General features: G+C 41.1%; 1 protein-coding gene across 21 annotated transcripts in view; it reads left to right on the top strand.

Annotated features, from left to right (window-relative positions):
- gpat2 (glycerol-3-phosphate acyltransferase 2, mitochondrial) overlaps positions 1–26,802 on the top strand; it is a 186,889-nt gene that overhangs the window by 106,495 nt on the left and 53,592 nt on the right. For 3 of the 21 annotated variants that reach the window (XM_085179065.1, XM_085179059.1, XM_085179069.1), the window contains exon 3: positions 1,614–1,700. The exons of 16 other annotated variants lie outside the window; for them this stretch is intronic. The gene's annotated coding sequence lies outside the window, so the exon portion shown is untranslated. Of the gene's footprint in view, positions 1–1,613; positions 1,701–6,031; positions 6,113–26,802 lie in introns of all 21 variants that reach the window. 2 more of the 21 variants (XM_085179061.1, XM_085179071.1) reach the window with 1 other exon arrangement.

Genomic DNA, 26,802 nt, shown 5'->3' with positions numbered 1-26,802 from the left:
CGGCCTTTGTTAGCATTTTGAAATCCGAGTTTAGCGCGAGCCTTTGCTAACTGTTTAAACTGGACAGGGTCTCATTTGGAAATTGAGATTTAAATGGTCTCAGTCCTTCAAAATGATAACTAGCATTACCTTTTCTTTATATACTGGTGAGAGAATTTAACGTTTGGAAGCATTAGTCAACAGCAAAATGTACCAGCTGTGATTCACTATAAGTTGCTTGATTAGATTATTTTCAATAAACAATGACTAAATAAAAAAAAAAAAAAAAATGATTAAAAAAATGGAACAAGCACTGTGTTCATGTTTGTATTAGTCCATCATCGCTACCAGGTTTCAACACCTCAGTTCCCCAGTCTAGATCCACACAGACTACCTTTTGAGCAGAAGGGACCAATATTTTTAAGTTGAGGGAACCGATGCTAAAGGTGGAGGGGAAAAAAATCAATACAACATAGTGTTGTGATATTCTCCCGAGAACCGAGGGAGGTTGGGAGGGGGCAGCAGGGAGGAGGAGGAGGTGGTGTCTTTGATTTTAGTTTCTTTAGGATGGCTTAAATAAGTCAGACCAAAGATATAGACCAAAAACAAATGACCACTATAGAGGACATGAATAAATGGGCTGGGTCTCATGCGGATTTATTATTATCTCAGGATGCGATATTGTATCAATTCAGGGAATCCAAATATCAGTATTTCATTAAATAAACTTAAATAATTAATAGTTAACACAGATTGACAAAGTTGAACTTTGAGGGCATAATTACCTTTGAAAAAAAGGTGATAAATTGCAAAAGAAAAATGCAATAATATGTATTGTGAGTGATATTATTGTATTGTGTGTCTGGTGATCCCCACCTCTAACTGATGCTGAAAGTAATGATAATAATAATGATAAGTGTTACAGTTTTTTGTACTTCACATCAGGAAAATGTTTTGGCCACAGTGGATTTTAGTATATATAGGATATGTGTAGGAACAGGTGTTGGTGTAAAGAGAGGCTGGAATGCTACCAGTATAACTGCTCATCACTGTTTTAAGAACCCAGATAAAGGCCACACAGAATTCCAGTAGCAGACACATCTCTACATCCACTGTGCAAATCAGGCCCTTGTGGTCAAATAGCTGCTAAGAAACCACCACTAACAAGCAGAAGACTTTTGCTTGGACCAAGAAAAACAAGGAATGGGTATTAGACCTGTGCAAATCTGTGCTTTGGTCTGATGAGTCCTAATGAGATATTTGGTTTCACCCCTCATGTCTCCCGCAATTAGCTGGGCTGACCTTATGGAATATGTTAGGTTAACTGAAGACAAGCTGGAACCATGCAGCTCAGGCTGAAGCCGGCAAAACGGCTGTCTCACTGGATTATAGAAGTTATATAGCAATACAAGTTAAAAACACAATACAAGTTATAAACGATAAGAATTTAAAAACTAGGCATAGAAGGCGTAGAATTAAGACATGTAGGATAGGGTGAACAAGTGGGTCTTCAACATAGTTTTAAAAACCTCCACAGAGCATGCCTGCCTAATATCTTGAGGGACGTTGTTCCACAAAAATGGGGCATGAAAAGAAAAAGCAGGCTCTCCAATAGTCTTCTTTTCTGGCTCTAGGAAGTACTCAGCTTTAAGCACTGACAGAGGCGAGGCTGCACGACACTGGCGCCACCGGGCCCTCTGACCACCACCAGTAGGAAACAGGTGAAGTGTCTTGCCCAAGGACACAACGACCGAGACTGTCCGAGCCGGGGCTCGAACCGGCAACCTTCCAATTAGAAGACGAACTGCCAACTCTTTGAGCCACGATCGCCATATTGGTGATGGGTTTGGAGTAATATAACATGTGCTTTTGCCCATTTCTGTTACAGTGGTGGATGGTCCTATTAAACCTGGCCAAAGTTTCACACATCAGCATATGTACAAGTAATTCCTATAAGCCTAAAGCTTAGGCTTCAAACTGCTCTAAATGCAGGGTTAGAGACTGCAGAGGTTTTTTTTTTCTACGCTGGTTTTAGGGAATAGGGAAGAGTACTGAAACAGCTCATTTTAGACAGTGGTTGAACTAATTATGCAAATACTTTAATAGAGTCTAAGGATAAAAATACGGAGCTGGAAAGACCCCATTTGTCGTTACAAGTTAAGTCGTTGGTGTTTTTCAAGTTATTGCTTTTACAAATTTCTGTTGTTAGCTTTCTGATAAAATGTGCGGAAAAAAACAATCAGATATTGGATGAACTCATCCATGACATGGAAATGTTGATATGCATTGGCACTAAAAGCCTCAATCAAGTACACTATTTGAAATGATGCTAAATATTGTATCAACCTCCTTGCCTAGTTGTTGTGATGTGAGTAGAAAATCTGAGGCGGTGGAAAAGAGGATGACTGTTATTACCAGGCAGAAGAAGATGGTGCAGCTAAGTGAGTGATAGCAAACGGAAAAAAATGTAATAAGAGGAAAGGCAGCAGATGACAAGAAAAAAAAGAAAAGGCAGATTTTTAGAAAAGGAGAAGACAGATGGTGATGGGAGAAGAGACTCAATATAGACCAGTTTCAGTCTGTGTTTCACATTAGCAAATGCAAAGCAAATGAGGAAAAATGTTGCTTTATTCTTTGTCGTGCTGGTTAAAATTCAAGAGAAGCAAGAAGAGGAGACTTGAGTGCCAAAGAAGCTAGGAGGAGCAGAACAGAGAGAAGGATGACAGTAAGACAGAAGATGCTTAGGCAGTGTTTTGTAGTGTAATTAGAAGAGCTCTTACCCCGAGCTGTCATTGGGGATGTTTCTTTTCTCCACTTGAGCGCTTGGTTGTTTATCTGCACAGCTGGTTGAGAGAGGAAAGGGGCAGGGGAGGAAAAAAGACTAAATGTGCAAGTTGGAAACAGGAGGAAAGCTGGGAGTGTGTGGTTTTTTTTTTTGTTTTTTTTTTTGGAGGAGCTCATCACTTGTGCATTCTAAGATCTATGTGCATTTAACAGTATGCGACCCTATTAGCTCCACTGCTGGGCTTTGATAACTGCACAATAAGGTAAAGAAAATAACTCACTTTGGAAATGATAAATTAGAAATGATAGGTTACTGAAGTTTTTCTTTGTACATTCCTTGTATATAATTGCTTTTTCATCCCATTTAATTGTTACAGATCTTTGACAATAGAGAGATACAATAGTATAACTAAAGAAGCCTTAGGGCAATTGGGATAGTCTCTACAACTCTCATTATTAAACGTCTTTAAACTTTTTCTTTACTTTTTTGATGTGCGTTTGATGTGTATAACAAAAATTGAGGCCTTTTAATTGGAGAACTGCCTTATGCTGCTCAGAAGTGAGTTGACTTTGAATTTGCTGGCTATAAGACAAAAAAAAGTCAGTGTTTTCAAAGACCTATCCATCAGAAGCTGCCAGAACCACACCGCACATTTTTCAGTGAGAGTGAACAAAGAAATGATCTTTATTTGCGATGAGCCAGAAAGACCAGCAGAAGGGTGTGATAAAGTGTCAAGTTGTTCAGATGAAGAGTATTCTGCACGGAGAAACTGAAGTCACAAAAATCACAGCTTTATTTCTCGTCTCAGTGTCCCCTTTACTTTTTATTTTTTCTTTCTTTTGGTGCAGGAGAGAAATGGAAACTGTATACAGTATAGAAGCAAAGGTCACTTTGCCCTGACAAGAATGTTTTCTTAGAAAATGTGAACTGTTCATGAGTTGGGTGCTTAATACCTAAAGGTTATATAGTTCAGAGTACAAGGCTCACTGCACACTAGAAGACAAGCCCAAACTACAAATTAGGGCCCACTACACAAAAACAGAAATGATATAAAATAAACATCTGCTGTTTAAAATTTTATAGCCAGTGTAGTTTTATGCCTGCATTCATACAGAGTTTACATTTTCTCTAGTTTACTAGTTTTCAAGCAATTTAATATTTGAAAATGCCCACACTAAAAAGAATTCTTGTGTGGTCGGTTTTGTTGGAAAAATATCTTTGAGGTGAAGAGTGATATTGTTGTCCTTGCCTGTGCTCTCTCTGCTGAACACCAAATGTTGGTGGACGGCTCACACCTACTATTACACGCCTCCACCACACCGAACAGACGAAGAAAATAAAGGCAGCTGACAAAAAGACCACATAGTCGATGTGGGCAGAGGAGGTAATTCATTCATTTAAATGCACACTTAGGTCTCTAAGATTTATAACTAATTATATTGCTGTCGGGCATCCCAAATCCAGCTTTAACACCAATGAAATCCTTTATTACAATGTGGGTTATTAATACTATAAATCCTTTAAATTATCTAATCTCCTGACTAACTTCCAAGCTCCATAGATTCTTTTAATATTATTTTATATTAACTAAAGTGGCTCTTTTATTTGTTATTGTTATTTCAAATGCAACACTAATTGAAAAAAATATCTTCTTGTAACTAACATATTTGAAATGAGGAATAGTTATTAAATACTGCTGTGGGTATGGTTCAAATCTGTTGAATTTGGGCAAAAACCTTCAGTAGAGGTGAGACACCGTTAACTACCTTTTGCTTTCTTCTTTACTTTCTTTGAAACTTGCGAGGAATGATTTCTAAGGATCTGTGCTGTGCTGTAGACTTCTTACTGATCAAATGGATATTTAAAAAAATTGTGATATGTGACAAATAAGCAAAGAAACACAACAGTTAGAGGTGATCCAAGCCACAGCGCTCTGCGTGGAAAACTCAAGACATGTTCTGAGACATGTTTGAAAGTGATGAGCAGACCCAAGTGATTAGGTTTTTTCAAAATGCCAAAAAGAAGAGATCAAAGTGACATTGAAAGAGGGTTCATGTTCAGTGCAAGGGCGGCAGAAGCTTTGGTCACATAGTCTGCTCGGTTGGCTAGTGTCTGAATAGTAACAATGACTAGAGTGACACTTCTGCACACATCTGATCTACTGGAAAGATATCAGTGAGAATTATGAGCAGTGCACATTTAACAGTGATGCTCATGTATTAGAAAAGACAGAAGTGCAATTATTCCTCAGGTGACTGAGATTCCCCCCAAATAGCGACCCAAATGCGTTGGTGAGAACAATCCCCTGACAGTTACATAGAGAAGAACATTACATTTGGGTTACAGTGCACAAATCCTTCATTACATCTGAAAAGTCAGTGATGCAAAAACCATAGAGGTCTGCAAAGATGACTCATCCTTCACTATATTCTTGACAAGTGGGGGAGTGCATGTGTGATGCAGACTAAATGAACAGTACAGACATGACTGCTTAAGCGTTAGGGGATCCAATAACTCAGTTAACGTTGTTAGGGGTATATTGCTAACACTGTTTTGTCAGCCTAAAGGGATGGGTCACTGCAAATCAAGTTGTTATAAGTGATCGCGGGGGCGACCGTGGTTCAGGGGGTTGGGAAGCTCATCTTGTAACCGGAAGGTTGCCAGTTTGATCCTCTGCTTTGTCTGTCTTGGTCGTTGTGTCCTTGGGCAAGACACTTCACCTACCGCCTAGTGGTGATGGCCAGAGGGGCTGATGGCAGCCTCGCTTCTGTCAGTCTGCCCCAGGGCAGCTGTGGCTACAACTGTAGCTTGCCTCCACCAGTGTGTCAATGTGACAGTGAATGAATAGTGGAACTGTAAAGTGCTTTGAGGGTCTCGAAAAGTGCTAAATAAATGCAACCTATTATTATCACCTTTCAGGAAATATTTCTACACGGATGGAAGTGGTTTTCTATAATCCATAGGGCATAAAGCATAACTGAATGGGCTTTAAAGACTACTGAAGACAACTGAATACATATAGAGCATGCTTGATATCGTCCAAGCTATAATTAAACTTTGACTGAGAAGATATTTCTGAAAATAATAAAATTTCACCCAACCAGAAGACATTACCAAGACCCAATCTAATATCTCTGCCATTATACAGTGCCCAAATACTTACTAAGATCATTTTTTGTTGAGGTCAAATCTATATACCCCCCTTGTGCCCTTGTGCTAGGATGTTACAAAAATTCACTTTCAACACAAAGTTCTTATTTTTTTTAGCTCATCTGTCTGAAGCACCAGCAAGCTTACGTGATTATCTGTCCACAGTTCACGAAGATCTCTGATCCTCCTCCAGTATTGGTCAGTATTTATTGAAACTTGTACAAAATGATCCACCCAAACTGTGCTCAACATCACTGTCTGCAAGCCTCCATGACAGTGGATTTTTAATTGCCATTAAAATTGCCAGACAGAGAAACCCCTCCGCGTTTCTCTGTCTCTCTGTCAAAATCTGATTAATTCTTGGTTTGAAAGGCCATCACATGCACACGAGGCCATATAGCATTGTGTGCAACATTTCTATGTTGGTTATTTACTAGGCTGTTGTCACAACCAGCAACTAACATTATGAACTCTACCAAAAAATCCCATGTAAGGAAGGCTATTAACTGCCTATGTCTTCACAAAGCCCTTCTGAATGGGTTGTTTTTACCTTACATCAGCTGAGTTTATACCTGACAGGATAACAAATACGTCAAGTGCTGGAGGACCTTCAGGTTAGATTTGAGTAAGAAAAATCTCCTTTTAGGTTGAGCACCCTGGGATACATGTTAAGCTGTGCTACAGCGAGAGAAAACCATAGACACAAACAGGTTTAAACCATCAAACACAACTTTTACACTCGAGGTCGGCCAAACCTTGTTTACAAGACATGAAAGATACTGAGGCAGATGGACTCACATCATCAGTGATGTAAAAGCTGGTGATGCACAGTTGAATGCCAAACAGAAGACTTTGAGACAAGTTCCGTGTGGCTAAATTATTTATATATAAACTACAGGTGTATCTACTGACTTCCAAAGAAACATATTATAGTTATAAATCATCTGATTCATTCGTCACCTAATGTGGCACTGCTTGACGTCAGCGTAGTAAGCGGTGAGTTATATTTCTACCCAGTTTATGGCTCATAATATGAATCTTTTCTTTTGGCTGTGTGTCTCAGCAGACCAAGTTGAAACACTTTGCCAGTTTTAGTGTAAATTATTCACAGTTGCATTTTCAAATTTGTTTTCCAATTACATTTCCTGGTACAAATGAAGGTTAACACATCAAATGGACCCAAGCGTACTGTTCAGGTGAAAACCAATTTGTAGTCCTCCCCAGGTGACATCAATGGGGGCAGCAGCGTTGCAAAGAGAACATGGTCTGACTAGGCTGCTGCCTGTTTAATTTGTTTCCTGTTTAAAAAAAATAAACCAAAGATTTGTCACTGAAATTGAAGTGTGAGGACTTGAAATGTAAGTGCCTTCAGTACTTTAAATAAAAGTACCCTCGTCATTTTCTTTCTTTTTAAATGAAATCACATGAATGAGATGGGATGTTGAAAATCACAACCATGATAGAGTCTTATTCATTCAGTGCTGGTAACCCAGAAGATAGGTTTATAGTCTGTTCGTGAATCCTGTGTGACATAATTTCTTTTACAGCTGCAAATATCCTGGAGCATTCGACAGCCAAATTTATCAGTGTATGCCCCTAAACCCCCCCCCCCCCCCCCCCAAAAAAAAACCCCTAACATCCAAGTTACTGCGTGAATCTGCACTGCTGTCCATTTTAGAGTATCCTTAGGGCATTGAGCACGCTTTGCACTCATTTCAAACTGCTTGTCATTTGGTCAGATAGCTTCAAAAATTTCCACACCTTTCCAGTGTCAGATAAAGCCCTGTCAGTGTTCGATTTCTGTGATTTCACATTCTCACCCACTTCACGCTTTGTTTGGCCAGCTGTGAAGAGTGAATTAGCAGCCAGGTATTGTACTTTATCCCGCAGAGTCTCTCCCACCCCCCCCCCCCCCACCCCCCCATTCTTCTCAGTTATTTGCAGCTAATATGAACAACAGAGTGCAACACTTCAAAATTTCTTCCTGGAGAGACTTTCATTAAAAGTTAAAGCAATATCCAGAGTAATATCCTCATTCTCTTGACCAACTTTTCACTCTGACTTTGAGTGTTGTTAACTCTTTGGGTTTCTTGAGCTGTAATTTACACAAGAGCTATGTCTGCTTCTGTAGAACCAGCACTTCCATCAGTGCTTTAAAAGCCCAGTGGCCCATCTGGTTTTAGTTAACCCCCCTCAGACTGAAGTATTGGAAATTTTAAAATGAATATAGAGGTTTTAAAGATGTTAACAAAAGCTGCGAACATTAAGCTCACGGATATAATGGCTCAGAAACTAGTTGGCAACCCCCCAGTCAATCTCCAGTTGCTAGGAAAAGATGTGCATTCCCCAAACAATCGTTGAGTTTTTGCTGGCTTTTCCAAGGAAAAATTGGTCTTCTTTGTGATTGCTTTGGCTGCTATCATATTACCTCAGTTGCCCGTAGGCTGGGGACTAACTTGTCTACGAATAGTTGCCAACTACAGAGTAAAAGTTGTCCCTTAAGGCTGTTAAACGATCGTGGCTCAAGAGTTGGGAGTTCGCCTTGTAATCGGAAGGTTGCCGGTTCGAGCCCCGGCTCAGACAGTCTCGGTCGTTGTGTCCTTGGGCAAGACACTTCACCCCCATTGCCTACTGGTGGTGGTCAGAGGGCCCGGTGGCGCCAGTGTCCGGCAGCCTCGCCTCTGTCAGTGCGCCCCAGGGTGGCTGTGGCTACAATGTAGCTTACCATCACCAGTGTGTGAATGGGTGGATGACTGGATGTGTAAAGCGCTTTGGGGTCCTCAGGGACTAGTAAAGCGCTATACAAATACAGGCCATTTACCATTAAACGGCAAACACCTTGCGTAAAAACAACACGAAATTCAGAATTTCGAGATGCAAACCTTGCCGTCCGCAAAAAACGAACTGAGCCAGTTCTGATTTTGCTAACGAAAAAAGGAGAAAATTCTAGGTTTATCCAATTCTAAAAAGAAAGCTGCAGGGAAAATTTAATGGTTTGATCAAGGAGGTGAAGCTGTATTACGGACACTTTCATACATATTTCAGGATGTCAGTGTCAAGTTTGAGCTTGTGCTGGCAGAGTTGGGACCATAACTAAGGAGGCAGAGAAATAATTTTAGAGACTTAACCTACCCGGAGAAGCATCTAGCTGCGTGTCTGAGGTAAAATGGGATTATTTAAGTATTCGTGTTTTGCTGTGTGATTGCTGAGATATGTGTATACACATCCCAAATATCGGAAAAATCTAACTCAAAACCGCAAAATAACTCCTGCAAGTTCATCCATCGTAATTATTTGTAATGATTTGTAATGGCGACCACAGAAATCTGTCTGTAACCAAATATCTAACAAGTTATTTTTTTCTTTCTTTGCAGCATTGTATGCCTCCATTCCTATTATATTTTATAGCCAAAATATCCAGAAACTACTTGCCAATCTGTCTGGAATACAATTTTCCCCAATGACCCGTGGTTGTCAGCTGCTCTTTTGGTTATTATTATTATTATTTGTTACTAGCGAACTGATGCCATGGTTTTACAAATGTATAAACAGAAAAACTAAACTATTACGAAGTTTAACTAAAGGAACAAAGAATAACAGCACTACTTTACTACAGTACTAGTTTGTTGAGTTTAAGAAGACTGTAATTGCAAGTTATGTTAGAACAAATCTTTTTTTTTTCTGTATGTGAACATTAACCGTGAAGTGCGAAATGAACTCTGCAGTAGCACCAAAGCTCAGATGTTTGGTTTGTGCCACATGATTATGACTAGTGCTAAATTAAATGAATACAAGACTAAATGTCCCTGTTTCCAGTTGGAGCCTTGGGGGGTTTTAGGCATAAATGGTACTCTTCTGTCCGCCAGATAAAGTTGTTGCACTGCTCAGCATTTGCTTCACTGTTCTTCTCTTTATTTTCCATTGTAAATAAAAGTTGTCTTTACTCAATATTTCCCAAGTGGCTGCCACAGCAGATCCGCATGTTTGATTTGGCACAGATTTTATACTGGATGTCCGTCCTGATGCAATCCTTCTATTTATCCGGGATTTGGATCTACACCAAGGGTACATTAGTTTGGGACCCTGAGGCTTGGTTTGTCTCTTATCTGTCTGAAACTGGGAATATCTGCTGTGAAAGAGATCTGTGAAAGAAATCTATACACTATGCAGGGCTCGCAAAATCGCTAGCCCGACGTCCCAGGGCTAGCGATTTTTCCAGTCGGGCTATCATAGGAAGGAAAATATATGTCTATGCTTTTGCATTCTTTCGCCAATGTAGCTGAGTAATTATGTCATTGGCATCGATGAGCCACTGTCAATATGTGACATATTGAAATCGCGTTTGAATTTGCGCTTGTTTTTTTTGCTTTCACTTTCATTTTGCGATCGCGCGAACGGTGTGTAGAGAGCAGCAGCACTGATTGGTAAGTGACGATTAATTGCGCACCAATTCCTCTGACTTCGTCTTATCATTCATTAGCTTACTATTCAAACATGACAAGTGAAATCTCTAGCAGCAAGCTTAAACATGTGAGAGGTTGAGTGCGCAAAGAATCGCTGACCATTATGTAAGTACGTGTGTAAAAGCAGCAGGATTTACGCTGGTATTTTAGTTCTGCTGAGCCAAATAAGACGGGTCAGGGTGAAGAAGGGGCAGCCAAAGAAAAGATTACCACAAAACGGAAAAGTTATGACAAATCAGACTATGAGGCAAAAAGAAAGCGCAGCTTTTTTGGTTTCATGGACAAAATAATTTCTGTGGCTGGAATATGATGAGCTAAATAACATGATGTTCTGACAGGTGTGTTGTGAGTTTCATTTGATTTCTGAGTCGACAAGCGCCTTTGGGACCAGTAATTTTAAGAAAGACCCCGTCAGAACCCATGAGAAATGCAAGAAATGCATTATTGCCCAGTCTGCAGTATCTTTCCCAGAACAAACAGCAATTGCAAAAAACATACTAAAAATAAACCAAGCACAACAAGAACTCCTGAAAAATCTGTTTAGAACAGCGTGCTATGTTGCAAAGAGTGAACTACCATTGGCAAAATTTAGCAGTCTTTGCAAACTTCAAAAAGCAAATGGCCTAGATCTTGGTTCCACTTGCCTCTTACCCGTGACTTCAGTGGAAATTTCAGATTCAGGATCTGACACAGACTGATTCATGTTCTACACAGTTCTTACAAGTTCATAGAAATTTCTGTTCAATTTGAACCAAGTATTTGAGTTGATGATTGTAATTTTTATTTTAACAATTTTTTGATTAATTTTTGTTTCCATTACAATATTATACTTTAATGTATAATATTGTAATGGAAACAAAACATAAAAAAAAATTGCTTTATTTTTTATTCGGGCTACTTAAATTTATTTTGGGCTACCAAAAACTGAAGAATGCCTGCCCAAAGGGCTACCAGAGATTTTGAAATTTTGCGAGCCTTGCTATGGAACCTTTATTTACATTACAGCATCATAGAAACCTCCTCCGTGAATCGCAACCTCCTCCGTGAATCGCAACCTTATCGTGGTGGAGGGGTTTGTGTGTCCCAGGGATCCCAGGGGCTATGTTGTCTGGGGGCTTTTGCCCCCTGGTAGGGTCTCCCATGGCAAATTGGTCCTGGGTGAGGGACCAGACAAAGAGCGATTCAGAAGACCCCAATGAAAAAAACACAGAGGGAACAGTTTACCCTGCCCGGGATAGGGTTACCGGGGCCCCGCCCTGGAGCCAGGCCCGGGGAGGGTGCCCGAGGGCGAGCGTCTGGTGGCCGGGCCTTAGTCCATGGGGCCCGGCCGGGCACAGCCCGAAGAGGCGACATGGGCCCATCCTCCCGCAGGCCCACCACCCGCAGGAGGCGCCATAGGGGTCGGGTGCATTGTGTGCCGGGTGGCGGCCAGGAGCGGAGGCCCTGGCGGACTGACCCCCGGCTGCCAAGACTGGCAATAGGGACATGGAATGTCACCTCTCTGGTGGGGAAGGAGCCTGAGTTAGTGCGTGAGGTTGAGAGGTACCGGCTAGATATAGTCGGGCTCACCTCTACGCACGGCTTGGGCTCTGGAACCAGACTCCTGGAGAGGGGCTGGACTCTGTCTCAGTCTGGAGTTGCCCCTGGTGAGAGGCGGCGGGCTGGGGTGGGTATTCTAATATCCCCTCGGCTTGCTGCCGGTACGTTGGGGTTTTTCCCGGTGGACGAGAGGGTTTGTTCCCTGCGCCTTAGGGTCGGGGAGCGGGTCCTGACTGTCATCTGCGCTTATGCGCCGAGTGGCAGTTCGGAGTACCCAGCCTTCTTAGAGTCCCGGGGGGGGTGCTGGAAGGTGCTCCACCTGGAGACTCTGTTGTCCTGCTGGGAGACTTCAATGCTCACGTGGGTAACGACAGCGAGACCTGGAGGGGCGTGATTGGGAGGAACGGCCTCCCTGATCTGAACCCGAGCGGTGCTTTGTTATTGGACTTCTGTGCTAATCACAGTTTGGCCATAACGAACACCTTGTTCGAACATAAGAGTGTCCATAAGTGCACGTGGCACCAGGACGCTCTAGGCCGTAGGTCGATGATCGATTTTGTAATCGTATCACCAGACCTGCGACCATATGTTCTGGACACTCGGGTAAAGAGAGGAGCTGAGCTGTCAACTGATCACCACCTGGTGGTGAGTTGGATCAGGTGGCGGGGGAGGACGCTGGACAGACCTGGTGCACCTAAACGTGTAGTGAGGGTGTGCTGGGAACGACTAGCAGAGGCCCCAGTCCGCGAGATCTTCAACTCACACCTCCGGCAGAGCTTCAACAGCATTCCGAGGGAGGCGGGGGACATCGAGTCCGAATGGACCATGTTCAGCGCCTCCATTGCCGAAGCTGCTGCATTGAGCTGCGGCCGCAAGGTGGTTGGTGCCTGCCGTGGTGGTAATCCCCGAACCAAATGGTGGACACCAGAGGTGAAGGGAGCCACCAGGCTGAAGAAGGAGTCCTATCGGGCTTGGTTAGCCTGTGGGACTCCGGAGGCAGCCGACAGGTATCGACAGGCCAAGCGGAATGCGGCTCGGGCAGTGGCTGAAGCAAAAACTCGGGTGTGGGAGGAGTTCGGAGAGGCCATGGAAAAAGACTTTCGGACTGCCTCGAAGAGGTTCTGGCAAACCGTCAGGCGTCTCAGGAGGGGAAAGCGGTGCTCTACCTACAATGTGTATAGTGCTGGCGGAGCGCTGCTGACGTCGACTGAGAAAATTGTCAGGCGGTGGAAGGAATACTTCGAGGACCTCCTTAATCCCACTAACGCGTCTTCCGAGGAGGAAGCAGAGTCTGGGGATGAGGGGAATGACCCGCCAATTTCTGGGGGCGAGGTCACTGAGGCAGTTAAACAACTTCTTGGTGGCAGAGCCCCTGGTGTTGATGAGGTCCGCCCCGAGTTCCTGAAGGCTCTGGACGTTGTAGGGCTGTCCTGGCTGACACGCCTCTGCAATGTTGCGTGGAGATCAGGGGCAGTACCCGTGGATTGGCAGACCGGGGTGGTGGTCCCCATCTTTAAGAAGGGGGACCGGAGGGTGTGTTCCAACTATAGGGGGATCACACTCCTCAGCCTCCCCGGGAAAGTCTATGCCAGGGTGCTGGAAAGGAGAGTTCGTCCGCTAGTCGAACCTCTGATGCAGGAGGAACAATGCGGTTTTCGTCCTGGTCGCGGAACACTGGACCAGCTCTTCATCCTCTCGTGGATACTTGAGGGTGCATGGGAGTTTGCCCAACCAGTCTACATGTGTTTTGTGGACTTGGAGAAGGCATTCGACCGTGTCCCTCGGGGTGTCCTGTGGGAGGTGTTGCGGGAGTATGGGGTGTCTGGCCCATTGCTACGGGCCATTCGATCCCTATACAACCGTTGCATGAGCTTGCTTCGCATTGCCGGCAATAAGTCGGACTCGTTCCCGGTGGGTGATGGGCTCCGCCAGGGCTGCCCTTTGTCACCGGTTCTGTTCATAATTTTTATGGACAGGATTTCTAGGCGCAGCCAAGTGGCGGAGGGCTTTCGCTTTGGTGGCCTCAGGATCTCATCTCTGATCTTTGCGGATGATGTGGTTCTGTTGGCTTCATCGGGTGAGGGCCTCCAGCTCGCACTGGAGCGGTTCGCAGCCGAGTGTGAAGCAGCGGGAATGAAGATCAGCACCTCCAAATCTGAGGCCATGGTTCTCAGCCGGAAAAGGGTGGAGTGCCCACTCCGGGTCGGGGATGAGGTCCTGCCCCAAGTGGAGGAGTTCAAGTATCTCGGGGTCTTGTTTGCGAGTGATGGGAGAAGGGAGCCGGAGATCGACAGACGGATTGGGGCTGCGGCTGCAGTAATGCAGACGCTGCACCGGTCCGTCATGGTGAAGAGGGAGCTGAGTGTAAAAGCAAAGCTCTCAATTTACCGGTCGATCTACGTCCCTACCCTCACCTATGGCCATGAGCTGTGGGTAGTGACCGAAAGGACGAGATCGCGGATACAAGCGGCGGAAATGAGCTTCCTCCGAAGGGTGGCTGGCATCTCCCTTAGAGATAGGGTGAGAAGTTCGGCTATCCGGGAGGGGCTCAGAGTAGAGCCGCTGCTGCTCCACATCGAAAGGAGCCAGCTGAGGTGGTTTGGGCATCTGACAAGGATGCCCCCTGGGCGCCTCCTGGGTGAGGTGTTCCAGGCATGTCCCACCGGGAGGAGGCCCCGGGGCAGACCCAGGACACGCTGGAGAGATTATATCTCTCGGCTGGCCTGGGAACGCCTTGGTGTTCCCCCGGATGAGCTGGAGGAGGTGGCTGGGGAGAGGGAGGTCTGGGCCTCTTTGCTTAGGCTGCTGCCCCCGCGACCCGGCCCCGGATAAAGCGGATGAAGAAGATGGATGGATGGATCACAGAAACATGTTTTGGTTAAGTGTTTGTCCAAGAGACCGTGTTTTTACTAAAAAAAATATTGACACTGACATGCATCGTACTATGTAAAATTATTCAATTTTGTTGAATGGTGACTTAGATCAATTGTCAGCCGGTGTTAACTCAAAGTGTTTTAGTTCACCTTTCTATTTATGTCAATATTATTAGCTTGTAAACCACAGTGTTCTTAACCCAGTAGTTAAGAACACTGAAAACTCAGTCTCAGTAAATGAGGAGAATTAAGGCCAGTTAGCACTGAGTTACAGCTGCTGTTACTTTCTATGTGTTGACAGTTGTTGATGTTGCCTTTTGAAAGAAATTTGGCACATTTTGTGCCAATTCAGAAAATAATTACACATTTTCTGAAGGCTGCAAACACGCTTTAACAATTTTAGATGTTGCTTTAATTGATGGATTTAGATCGATGGCTTGAAGTAGAATTGTGTTTCTTTTCATCTTTTATCCACTAGTGACCACCTGAGGCTGGGTGAGCAGAGGGTGTTGAGTTCTATACCACAGTGTCTATATTTATATCCAAGGAAAAGAAAATGTCTTGATTTTGATTAATGTTTTCTTTAAGACACCAACTCTTTACAAAAGTTATTTAACAGCGACATACACATACACAAATTGTACCTTGGATCAGTTGTCAACTGGTGTCAGTACAGTTTCAGTTCACCTTTTTATTCATGGAATCAATATTGTGAGCTTGTTATCCTTATAAATCTGTATTTGGTATTAAAAAAACCCCTAAAAACTCAGTGTCTAAGAGCATTCAATCAGCAAATCAAAATCGTGAAAATCAATTAGGCTAGCTAAATTATGTTTATGTTGGTTAATTTATTGTCTTCCACTCAGTACTGTACTTACTGATCCTTTGAATAGCTGCAGTTGTTTGATAGAAAGTAAAATATTAGAGTTGTAATATTGTAGAACTTCGTGTAGTTTTAGATGAGAAGGGTAATAAATTTATACAGCGATGTATTTAAAATAAGGATTCAGTAAAATGTTAGGTTCATTAACTGGATAATTAAGGTCAGTTAGAAATGGCACAAGTCTGTTTCAGATTTCAGGTATTTCTTTGAGGGATTTATGTGGATGGCTTGAAGGAGAGTGATATACGTCTAAATGTTTTATCATTTTTTTGATAAAACAAACTAGATGTACTACTTTGCTAATTATTGGGTACAATGTCATCAATTGGTCAATTACCTGCTGAGTTTAATCAGACTCATCCTAACGCATGTTGTTATCAGTGTAGTTACTAGATGACAATTTAAACAATGGCTTCACTTATTAAATAAGTGGCCTGCTGTGTGGCGTAGCGCCAGTGCTTGTTTTCCCTGCAGCTTAATAAGCCTGATATTGTATTTCATGAAAATGTTACAGTTCCTCATGACATTTCGTTCATGAAGGAAACGTCTACTATAAATGCTCAATGAAACCTTGGGGGCAGATAGGCTATATTAACCTTTCTGCAGCAACAACAAAAACAGCTTGTTTTGTGTCCTTGCCTTAATCCGACATGGTTTTAAGTAAGTTTCTATCTTTGCTTTTGTTTGTTCCATATATTATGCTAAAAGCAAAATTACCAATGTTATACAGAGAAAACATTTTGATGTTAGACAGGAACCCAGACATGTTAAAACTCATAGTAGCAGGCAGTGTTATCAAGCTTCTTTAAAAACTAAAATAAATTTTTTAATCTTTGTTAACAAAAAAGAAGAGTATTAGCTTCCTCCTACCTCACATCTTCTCACTTTGCTTCTCTGTTCACTTGCCTCTGGAGTGAAAACGTTTCGTAAGAGTCAAATAACTTGTACGTTGTTTTGAGATCAAGCCTTACAGGAAGGTTTTTCACTTTGCAAAGATGTGATAAAGGCTGGCAAGAAGGCGAACAGTAACACCAGTGTTTTACTGAAACCAATCTTCCACAGTGAGGATGAAAAAGTGAAAGAGGGCAAGATTAACATAGAAAATTCACGCTTTTGGGCTCCAGTTGAGCCCAACCTAATGACCCTCACATGTCTCCTTCTCTCACTATGGCATATAACCACAAAGCCCTCAGCACTTATTGTATTAGTTTATCCACTGTTAGAGATGCAATCATGAGACCTTAATAAATTGCCTTCTATCTTTTTTTCTCAGAAGTCTTCCAAGCCATGTGGCAGGATTGCATACACATTCACATTACCCTTTTGGTGGTTAGTACATGCACACAAAAGAGGCAACGTTTAATGTTGCAAACACCTAAAGAAAGAAGGGAAAGATGTCATATGCTGTACAGAATGTGTAACCTGGGGCAAAAGTGTTTTGTGGTAACGGCTTATGCAAGTAATTTTAATTTACTGCAATATGATGGGTATTAAGGACATAATGTGTTATGTATATGGAAAGGCCTTCAGTCCAAGAAAGCTTCTTTTGCAGTTGCAAAGACTCTGTTGTCCTGTTTCGTCTTCAGTAAATCATCATTAGTTTTATGTCAGAATTCCCTAATCTGGGAATTTACTTAATGCTGAATATGGTTAAATATTTATTATATTTTTTTTCATAATGCAGTTTGCATTTAAAGAGACTGTTTGATAAGTAATAGATCACCCTGTAAAAACAGGTAAATTTTGTCTTCTTTCTCACTGAAAAGAGCTTTTCTAGAGCACACATGTGTACAACTTGTCCCCGGAATCATCTCGGTCCACTCCAGTACAGTGTCCTAGAAGGAAAATAGAACAAAACTCAAAAAGTCCAAAAGGGGCATCATTAGGAAAAAGAATCTCCAGGTGAATGACTACAATGAGTCATTCTCCTCGACTTTTAGACAGCTGGCACAGTGTGGGCTAATTTAGTTTTTTTTTTAATGTCAGTTATATTGTAACCTGTAACGATTTTTCACATCAGTTATTCAGTGGCTGGCTCTTCCCTTACCTTTTTTTTAAGTCAGTGTGCCTCTTTGGGGCCAGACTTTGCTGTTAAAATGAAATTTATGTAACTGTGGGCCCAAGGGTTCTGATTTCTGGATGTACTTCCTACCAGGCCCGTGAATCCAAAAAAAGTTAGTGCATTAGTGAATCTCCCTGTATTTTTTTTGCTTGCTCCATAGACTTCTGTTAAAGCTGGCTTGAAAGGGCACAACACAAGGAGGGATGCAACACAGGTTTAGATTCTAATTACCACCATTTATTAAGAAAATAAAGGTCCTGTGTGATGGATGAGGAGGGCGGGAGATCAAGAGGCCAAGAGGGCGAGCTGTGAAGGAGGCCACTTAAATAGGCCCAGCCGACATAATTCACAGTTGTCCTGAATCTGTTATCAACGGAGGGCACCTAGAACTTAAAGATACAAATCATGCACACATCAGCCATATGAAATCAATGTCAAACTGACGTGTAGCATTTTATACTAGGACCATAAAAAAACTAAAACCAAAAGTTTAAAAATATCATTTAAAGATGGCTACTTTCCTAGACACGGAATTAAGCCTAGTTGTGAGCTGCTGTGCACAGTATTGATTTTATTTATATAATGCCAAATCACTGTGAATTGAGGGGATCTTGACTGGACAGGCATCTGAGATGGTGGATTGTTGTGAACTGGCCAGACGGTTAATGTTGTTGGCTCACAACAAGAATACAAAAAGGGTTCGACTCCATCAGTCAGCTGGGGCTGGATTTTTGGCACTCCAGCTTTCTCCAGCAGATGAAAAACATGCATGTTAGGTTAACTGCTGACATTTAGTTGGCCATACTTGTAAATGGTTGTCTGTCTCTGCATGTTAGTCCTTCAATAAACTGGTGTACTGTTCAGGCTGTTCTCCACCTCTAACCCAGTGGCAGCCAGGATAGGCTCCAGCACCCACCATGATCCTGAATTGTATAAGTTGAAGAGGATATATGGATGTTGACCTTTGACTAAAATGTCTGCTAGATCCTTATAAAAATATAGGGAATGGGGCAGTTTCCAAAGCATTGCACTAAACCAAACCTTATTTAGCCACAGTCTCCTAAGTATAAGAAGGTCTGAGCAGTGAATTTTACCTTTTTCTGCACAGGTCCCCAATTGCTATTAGAGTTAATGGTTTGCAAAACATTACACCACTTAGCCTTAACCTGTTCTGTAGACCTAGTAAAGCCCACCCAAGCAGATATCCTAGCCTGTGGCCTCTGATAGTTCAGTTCTTCTCTCACTGGAAGACTCATAAAAATGCCACAGGACTCAGCCCCAGTTTTTATTGCATTGTAAGCACTTTGTAAAAGCCAAAGTAACAAAATACATTTTACAAAGTGGTCTTCAGATAACTACTTTCACAAAACCTATAGCTACACTTTAATTTTTTTGCTTATGTCAACTTTTATTATGGGTTTTGTTTTGCTCTTGCTGCTGTTTTACTATGTGCTTCTTTTATTACACCCTGAGCTGCAACCACTGTATGAAAAGTGTCATACACATACATTAACTTTAATGTGTATGTATATAGTTACTATGGCATTTATTCATTACAGCTGAAAAAACTCCAACCAAAAAACATGGCTGGTTATATAACGTTTTTTCTTCAGTAGTTTAAGACATGAGGGTTAACCACAGAGTTTAACACAAGAAAATCAGACAAGTTGAAATGATTACAACCCACATTTTCTTGGGTTGGCACGTGAACGCTTTACACTTCAGTTCACGTGCCATATCTGATGTGTTTCGGTGAAATTCAGTCACCCTGCCGTGATCTCTGCCTTCAGTACCTTATAATTTCACTTCAGTGTAACTCAGTTATTCTCTCTTAAAACTAATTACTGTTTAACCAAGTGAAATAGCTTGTATGCAATGTGTTTGAGCTTTGTGCAGGTCCATATTGTCCTGTTTCTTTTCTAATTTAACATTGCTGTCAACCTTTTTTGTACACCTTCAGTACAACTGCTGTGACCGTGAATACAAATATAGATAATTACACACCTCTCTTCTCTGACATTTTTCAGCTGTAGGTCAGACATCACTGAAGAACACAGTGTGTGTGTGTGTGTGTGTGTGTGTGTGTGTGTGTGTGTGTGTGTCCACACACTCTCTCTCAAATATGTGTAATCACTCTGCTACATCTACCACATCTTATTACACCTACTTGGGCACTAAAACTCTGAACATGTGTGTACGTGTGATCGATGCTTTTAAGCCTACAGAGGAATTATGGATGTTTTAGTTGTGCGCGACAATTGAACACACTCATAACACCCAGGTCAAGTGTTTACCCAGCTGCGTGTTTGACTAATGACTCGGTTATTGAATTATACACGTCGTCAATAGACTAACTGTCCACTAAACTGAAAAAATATTGTACCAGGCAATGACTACCTCAAAGACTCTCCTGGATGATTTTCAAAACTTGTGTTACAAAATGAGTAACTTTGAGTTTTGTGGAAACAGGAGAAATTTGCTTAGGCCTTTCCAGATGTGATGGACGTTGTTTGCATTTGCTTTGCTCTGTGATGTTAATCATCAACATTTATGGAAACAGTGGTTGGAGACTGCTGTACTGCCAAATTAACTGCAACTGTGTGGAATTAACTTGTTATCTTGTTGCCTTTTATGTCTTTTTTAACTGCTACCTTCAAAAGGACTTTTGTGCATGAAGACCAAAGACGCTGATAAAATGGTGAATAGAATCAGTCTGCTGGCAAATTCTAGTTGCAGTGTTGGTAATTATTTGTAATTTGTATGTGATAATACAGTGAGTAACTGTGATTTATAAGAAAAAAATCGCAAATCTGTTGTCATCTGTTGAAAATTTGTTGTTCCCTACATACACAGAAATTCATGTTAAATGGAAATTTATATTAACTATTTACATGCAGAGTCCAGCCAAAGATAGTTTCATAGATTTGAAACTAATATTCCTTTACAACTAGTGATGAAATTGCTGCAGGACAGCAATTTAACTGCAAAATGATCATAAGGACATTGCAGTGTTGGTTTTACATAGAAAAATAACCAGAATACAAGCAGTTGGCAACCAATGGCCAACTACAGTCCCGTGTTACAAAGTGACATGTTTCCCACCAGTTGCACTCATCGGCACAGACTGACACCTATTGATTGCGTGTTGTCAGTCTTTATAAATTTATAAATTATTTGTACACCTTTGCTAATGTGTCTGAGAGTGGTTGCAGTCTAGGTAAGCTCAAATAAAAAAAACAATTGATTTGAAATAGTGCTTTCAAATTCATTCATTCATTCAATATATGTTCGATAAAGTTGGCAGTTTTACACAGAGGTCTGAAACACTGGTAGAAAAATAGAATTTTAAAGAATTAGGAGGATAAAAAAGGAAAACATGGTCTTATTTTTAAGTGTGCTTCCTCAGTCTAGTATTAAAGATAATTATAATATTTGTTTGGGTTTTGTTTTACTGCTATATGCAAAAACAAGGTTTGTTTTCAATATTTAGTTGTCACTGAATTACTGCTCCATGCTAAAATGTGGTGGAGCTCAGTGCTATCGTAGCTGCCCTTAAACTGAAATTATTCACAGCTTTGATGAGTTTTAAAAGAGCTCAAAGAAGTGCGCCGCTTGTCACTATTTTAATCCACCATGCTGTACGTCTCTCTCTGTAATGCAGAAGGTCAAGCAGCAAAATCGCTCAAGAAAATTACTTATGTTGGAGAAGTTAAAAATGTGACTTCAGTGGGTCCCTCTCATTATGAATCTGTCCTCTGCTTTCTGTTTCTGTGTGGAAGTAACATGGTCACTCAGTGTTCCTGCCTCAGTGACTGCCTCTTGTGAGATATTTATAGCTGCTGAGGGATTTGTACTCACAGTACCATAGGGTTCATAGGCAAACACACTGTTTGGCTTTCAATATGATCAGTATGTTCTTCCTTTCTTATTTTCACCACACATTGTGTGGTCTGTTGTTGCCATAGAAGCAGGGCAACTCTGGGTGTTTGTTTGAAGTTAATGTAAACTTAATATGAAGTGGGTGTTATCAGGCAGTTGGTGTTGATCAAACAAGCTTACATTGTTCATTATCCGTGCAGCCACTAAAGACTTCTCATGTTTGACTTTGCATCCACACATTTTACACAGTTAATTCTCAATTATTGCATAAAAGCTGTCAAGTCTTCAGTTCACAAATCAATTACCAGGCTAGGCCAGTTGCATAAGAAATCAGGTTGCAGTATGATGTTTAAAGAAGATGTCTCCTAATCTGTGTTTTTGAAGTTTTTCTTTTTTTATTTAAACACATTTTGAACGTTTTTGAGAGCAGAGGGGTTAATATGGCCCCAGACTTGAATCTGCATGTTTTAAGAATAGGATGAGGAATGCTTGCAGGTATCTGGCCTCTTAGTCTGCCTCAGTCTTTTCCCACCTTGCACGTCTGCCCAGGTGTCTCATACTCCACTGTAGTTAATTAAACTGCATGGCTGTCAGGGAGCAATGAAAACCTGTTTAAAGGTATGATATAGGGGAAAATGTGAAGGTGTGAACAGAGAGAGATGGCGGGTATCTGACGTGTAATTAGTACTCCTTTTTTGTGAATCCACTGCGAAGTGGAAACCTTTTTATCTGACAGTATCTGTTAGAAACAGCTCAGTGATCCGTATAATTATCATCAGATCCTATTAGTCAAAAACACGTTGATCAGTGTAATTATCATCAAATCCTTTTAGTCGAAAACAATCTGATCTCTGTTTTTCCAAGCCTATCTTCCTCCCCCCTCCTGTTTTCCCTCAGTCATATCTTGTACAGTTTTGTGCATGCTTTAATGTTGTTTTTATGAAAGAACATCAAAAGTCACAGCAATTTGTTCTGATTTCGCCTCTCACACGTCTTTTTTATCATTCTGCCTGGGCCTGTCGAGTGGGGTCATTCAAAGGCAAGAAAAATATCATTTCACCATCGGAGATATTCCGGTGATTAAATTGTCTTTGAAACTGTACCCAAATTATCAGTTTGGGTACAGTACAATTATCAGTTTCAGCTCAGATCAGTGGCAATGGGTCTTTTTCATAATAGATGTTTTCTCTTTCCATCTGTAGCAAGAACACAGCCACATGTGGCTTTGTTCAATTCAAGCAGTGACAGTGTGATGGCATGCTTTTATTTTGTTATTTACACTCGTACCAGTCCTATATGTGTTATTATTACATAAATACTTGTCAAACAGTAACACATCAGAATGTCTTCATTAAAAAGGGCTATCCAGCTTTAATTTTTGCTTAGCTATAATGAGGTAAATTTGATCACTTGTGGATCTAGAGAAAGCATATGGTAAGGTGCCGAGAGAGGTAATCTGAGAGAGGATTATATCAGGTATCCGCTGGGCGCCTTCTTGTTTGCAGTGGTGATGGACAGGTTAACAGATGAAGTCAAGCATGTGTCTCTGTGGACTATGATGTTCAGTCTGTAGTGAGAGTAGGGAGCAGGTGGAAGAGAGCCTGGAGAGGTGGAGGTATGCTCTGGAGAGCAAACGAATGAAGGTCAGTAGTAGCAAGAAAGAATACAGAGGGAGATGGGTGGAAAGCGTGCAAGGAGCAGAGGTAGTGAAGGTGGATGAGTTACATACCTAGAGTCAACCATCCTAAACAACAAACAGGGCAAAAGAGAGGTAAAGAAGAGAGTGTGGGCAGGGTGGAGTGGATCGAGATGAGTGACAGGAATGATTTTTCACAGGAGGATAGCAGCAAGAGTGACAGGGGAAGGTATACGAGATAGCAGTGAGACCTGCTATTAGGTATCGTTTGGAAACACTGCCAAAAGAGAAGCCAGAGCTGAAGATGTTAAGATTGTCATTAGGAGTGGACATGACTGGAAAATCATATTAGAGGACAGCTGAGTTGAGTAGTATGGAGACAGAGTTAGAGAGAGGCAAGGCTTAAGTGTTTTAGACACATGCAGAGGATGGTGAATATATTGTTTAAAGGATATTTAATATTGAGCTGCCAGGCAAGAGTGAAGACCTTAGAGAAGGTGAAGGAGCACATGCAAGACGGTTGGTGTGATAGAGGAGGATGCTGCAGTGAGATGTGGGTGGATGATCCGGTGTAGTGATGCCTAATGGAGCAGCTGAAAGAAGAATAGAATCTTTGAGGTAGTATTACTTTATATACTAGTCATTAGTCTTTTTAGTGGCCTTGGATCGTGTAGTTCATTTTATCTACGCCTCATGTGCCAGCACAGCAGTTTAACTAATTTATCTTCCTTAATGTTAGTATGTGCAAATTCCCAGTTGGCAGGATGTTCCAAAGCAACAACACAAGTTGTTGTGATTAATTATACCTCACTGTGATGTTGCAGGAAGTTGAATTGATAATCAAATGATACCAGACTTCATACGGAGGAGTGGCTTTGTTTCAAACCACGAATAGCATAATTCTCACTAAAAGTGTTTTCCAGACAAAATGCCACCTGCTGCTTATGAATTAGTAGCTTTGTGCTACAAGAAAATAAAATAAATGTGAGTAATAGGCACCAGTAGATGTACCAAATTATCAGCAGCTTTACCTGCTCATATTTACCTTGTTGACTGGTATTAGCCAGTAACTAACAAAACTGTAGCTTTTGTTAATTACGGCAGAATTAAAGCCTTTGTCACACATTTAGGAGCTGTCTTTCTCTATGATAAGGCTGCCGAGGAGCTAGTCTTCCCATAAAAAGAGAATTATCTGATGCATCACATTAGTGTTGCGGTCAGTGTATCTGAGATCATGTTTCATATATTTTATAATTGAACGTTTCCCACATGTTACATTTTAAAGTATTTAAAATGAAAATGTTGATGTCTGCTGCTGCGTATCCTACTACATGCTGCACAATTTGATTATCAACTGAAAATTGGATTTTTTTTTTATTTGAAATCACCTGTTAGGGTTGATTTGATTGATGTGTAGAAGTCACACTGCTAAACAAAAGTAATTGGCTAAACGGTAGCCAATTTAAAATTTCAAGTTATTTTTGCAGCACAGAATTTCCAATTGAGCTGCACGGATTGTTGTAAAGTTTAGTTCTCTTATTTGGAAAATGCAGAAGTTGCTAATGTACTTTTTAAAAAATTAAAAATAATTTTTTAAAAAGACCTCATCTATAGCGCTCAGTGAATCACACAAGATGAAAAGATTTCCATGCTGGCAAAAGACAGGTAATTGATTGCCAAGTACAAGATAACAAATAATTGTGTGAAATTTTTTGAAAAGCTGCTGTTTGATACAGCACATTTAAAGCCTTTGTCACACATTTAGCAGCTGTCTTTGTATATGATAAGGGTGTGGAGGAGCTAATCTTCCCATAAAAAGTGGATTATGTGGTTTTCTAAATTAATTTTGGAAGTAATTCTTGCACTAATATATTATAAATTATACCACATGTTCGAACTCTGACTTAGATGAACAAATATGAAAAAAGGTCATAGCTAATCCAGCTGTAGTGCTATTAGTTACAGATACACAACTCTGTTTAAACAGTTTTATTTGATTGATAGCTGTCAGAATGTTTCTGTAAGGATTATCTACATGCACTATATCATTAAAGTGAAAACAGTGTAGCTGTAGGTGGAAACGGAGCACAGTGTAAAGTTATAGAATTCCTTTTGTTCTGGGAAATCGATGATGCTCTCTGGCTCCATGACGCAGAGCTACTGATTCACAGATTGATTTTCTGTGTGTGTGTGCGCAGTGAAGCAGTGAGACAGCTCACACCTTCGATTGAATAGTTGTGTATATTTACCATATTAGCATTCTTTTCTGGACAGCCTGGGTTTCTTGTAGACTGTAAATACAAGACTATCACAATGCTGTCCCAGCTGCATAATCTATTGGCCTGCTCAGCAGAATCCCAGCTCCCTGGTGGTTTGTTGAAGAAGGCTCATACATGTCAAAGACATGCGGGTAATGTTATCACTAAGTACATTATGCAGCACTGGATTTTTAAACTTGCGCTTTCCTTAATAAAACCTTGCTCAAATTGAATTTTCTTTATAATATGAGGGCTCATTGTCTGTCTGCTGCAAACATTTGTCACAGTTATTATACTCACATATTGTCTATAGATTATTTCACACCAAATACTGGAACAAAGTAATTGGTCATTGTTGCAGGGGGTCTGCTGACATTCCATTCAAGACAGCATAACAATGAAACTCTGCAGCCGTTTATGGGGTTTCTGTATGAAGGATTGTGGAATTGATGAGACATTTCCAAGTCGGGTTTGTTATGGATAAAAGAAAGTATGACAAATATATTTGTTTCCAGAAAATTCCACAGTATTGGGATATTCAATCCACACTGAAGCCATGCTTGTATTTGTTTAAATGAAAAAAAAAGTTAAGATATGTCTATATATATTGTACAGATATTTGCGTGCATATTTTACATAGCTTATCCATATTTTTTCCATGTCTTATTTCTTTAATATGCAGAACCCCTCTAGCACTATTTTTGAGACATGCAATGTATTTTTGTTGTGATATGCACGGTTTGGTTTATTGTCCATGTTACGGCTCTAGATAATAATAATAATAATAATAATAGTTTGTCTGTCTTGACCATTGCTAGTATCAGAAAAGGTTCATCTTAAGCTGTGTTCACAACAGATCATCATAGAAAGTGAATGAAATTTGGTGATTTCAATCATTTTTGGTGATGTAAGATTAGCTTGTGATTGCTCTGGTTTTAATCGATTGCTACACTCAACCACTCAGGGAATATGCATTTTTCCCTAGTTACTGGGGGTTGCCAAAGGGTCGTTGGCCGGTATCTAAGCTTGTTGACAGTTTCTGTACCAATCAGTTTCACAGCAATTGCTAGCAGTCACTCACCAGTCACGAGCCCCCAATTCATGTTTACCCCCCACACCCCCACCCACAAGACCCAAGCAGCAACAGGAAACAAATCCGTTCTTTATAATGTGATTTATTTACAAAGTGGTAAGAAGTCGAGTCTAGGGACAACAAAACGGGAGTGTCAACACTTCAGGGTGAGCCAAAGCCAAAATAATAAACAAAACAAATCTAAACAAATCCCGAACCCCTG

The sequence above is a fragment of the Neolamprologus multifasciatus genome, chromosome 12 (assembly GCF_963576455.1).
Source record: "Neolamprologus multifasciatus chromosome 12, fNeoMul1.2, whole genome shotgun sequence".
Lineage (NCBI taxonomy): Eukaryota > Metazoa > Chordata > Actinopteri > Cichliformes > Cichlidae > Neolamprologus > Neolamprologus multifasciatus.
This window is presented reverse-complemented; position numbering and strand designations above follow the sequence as displayed.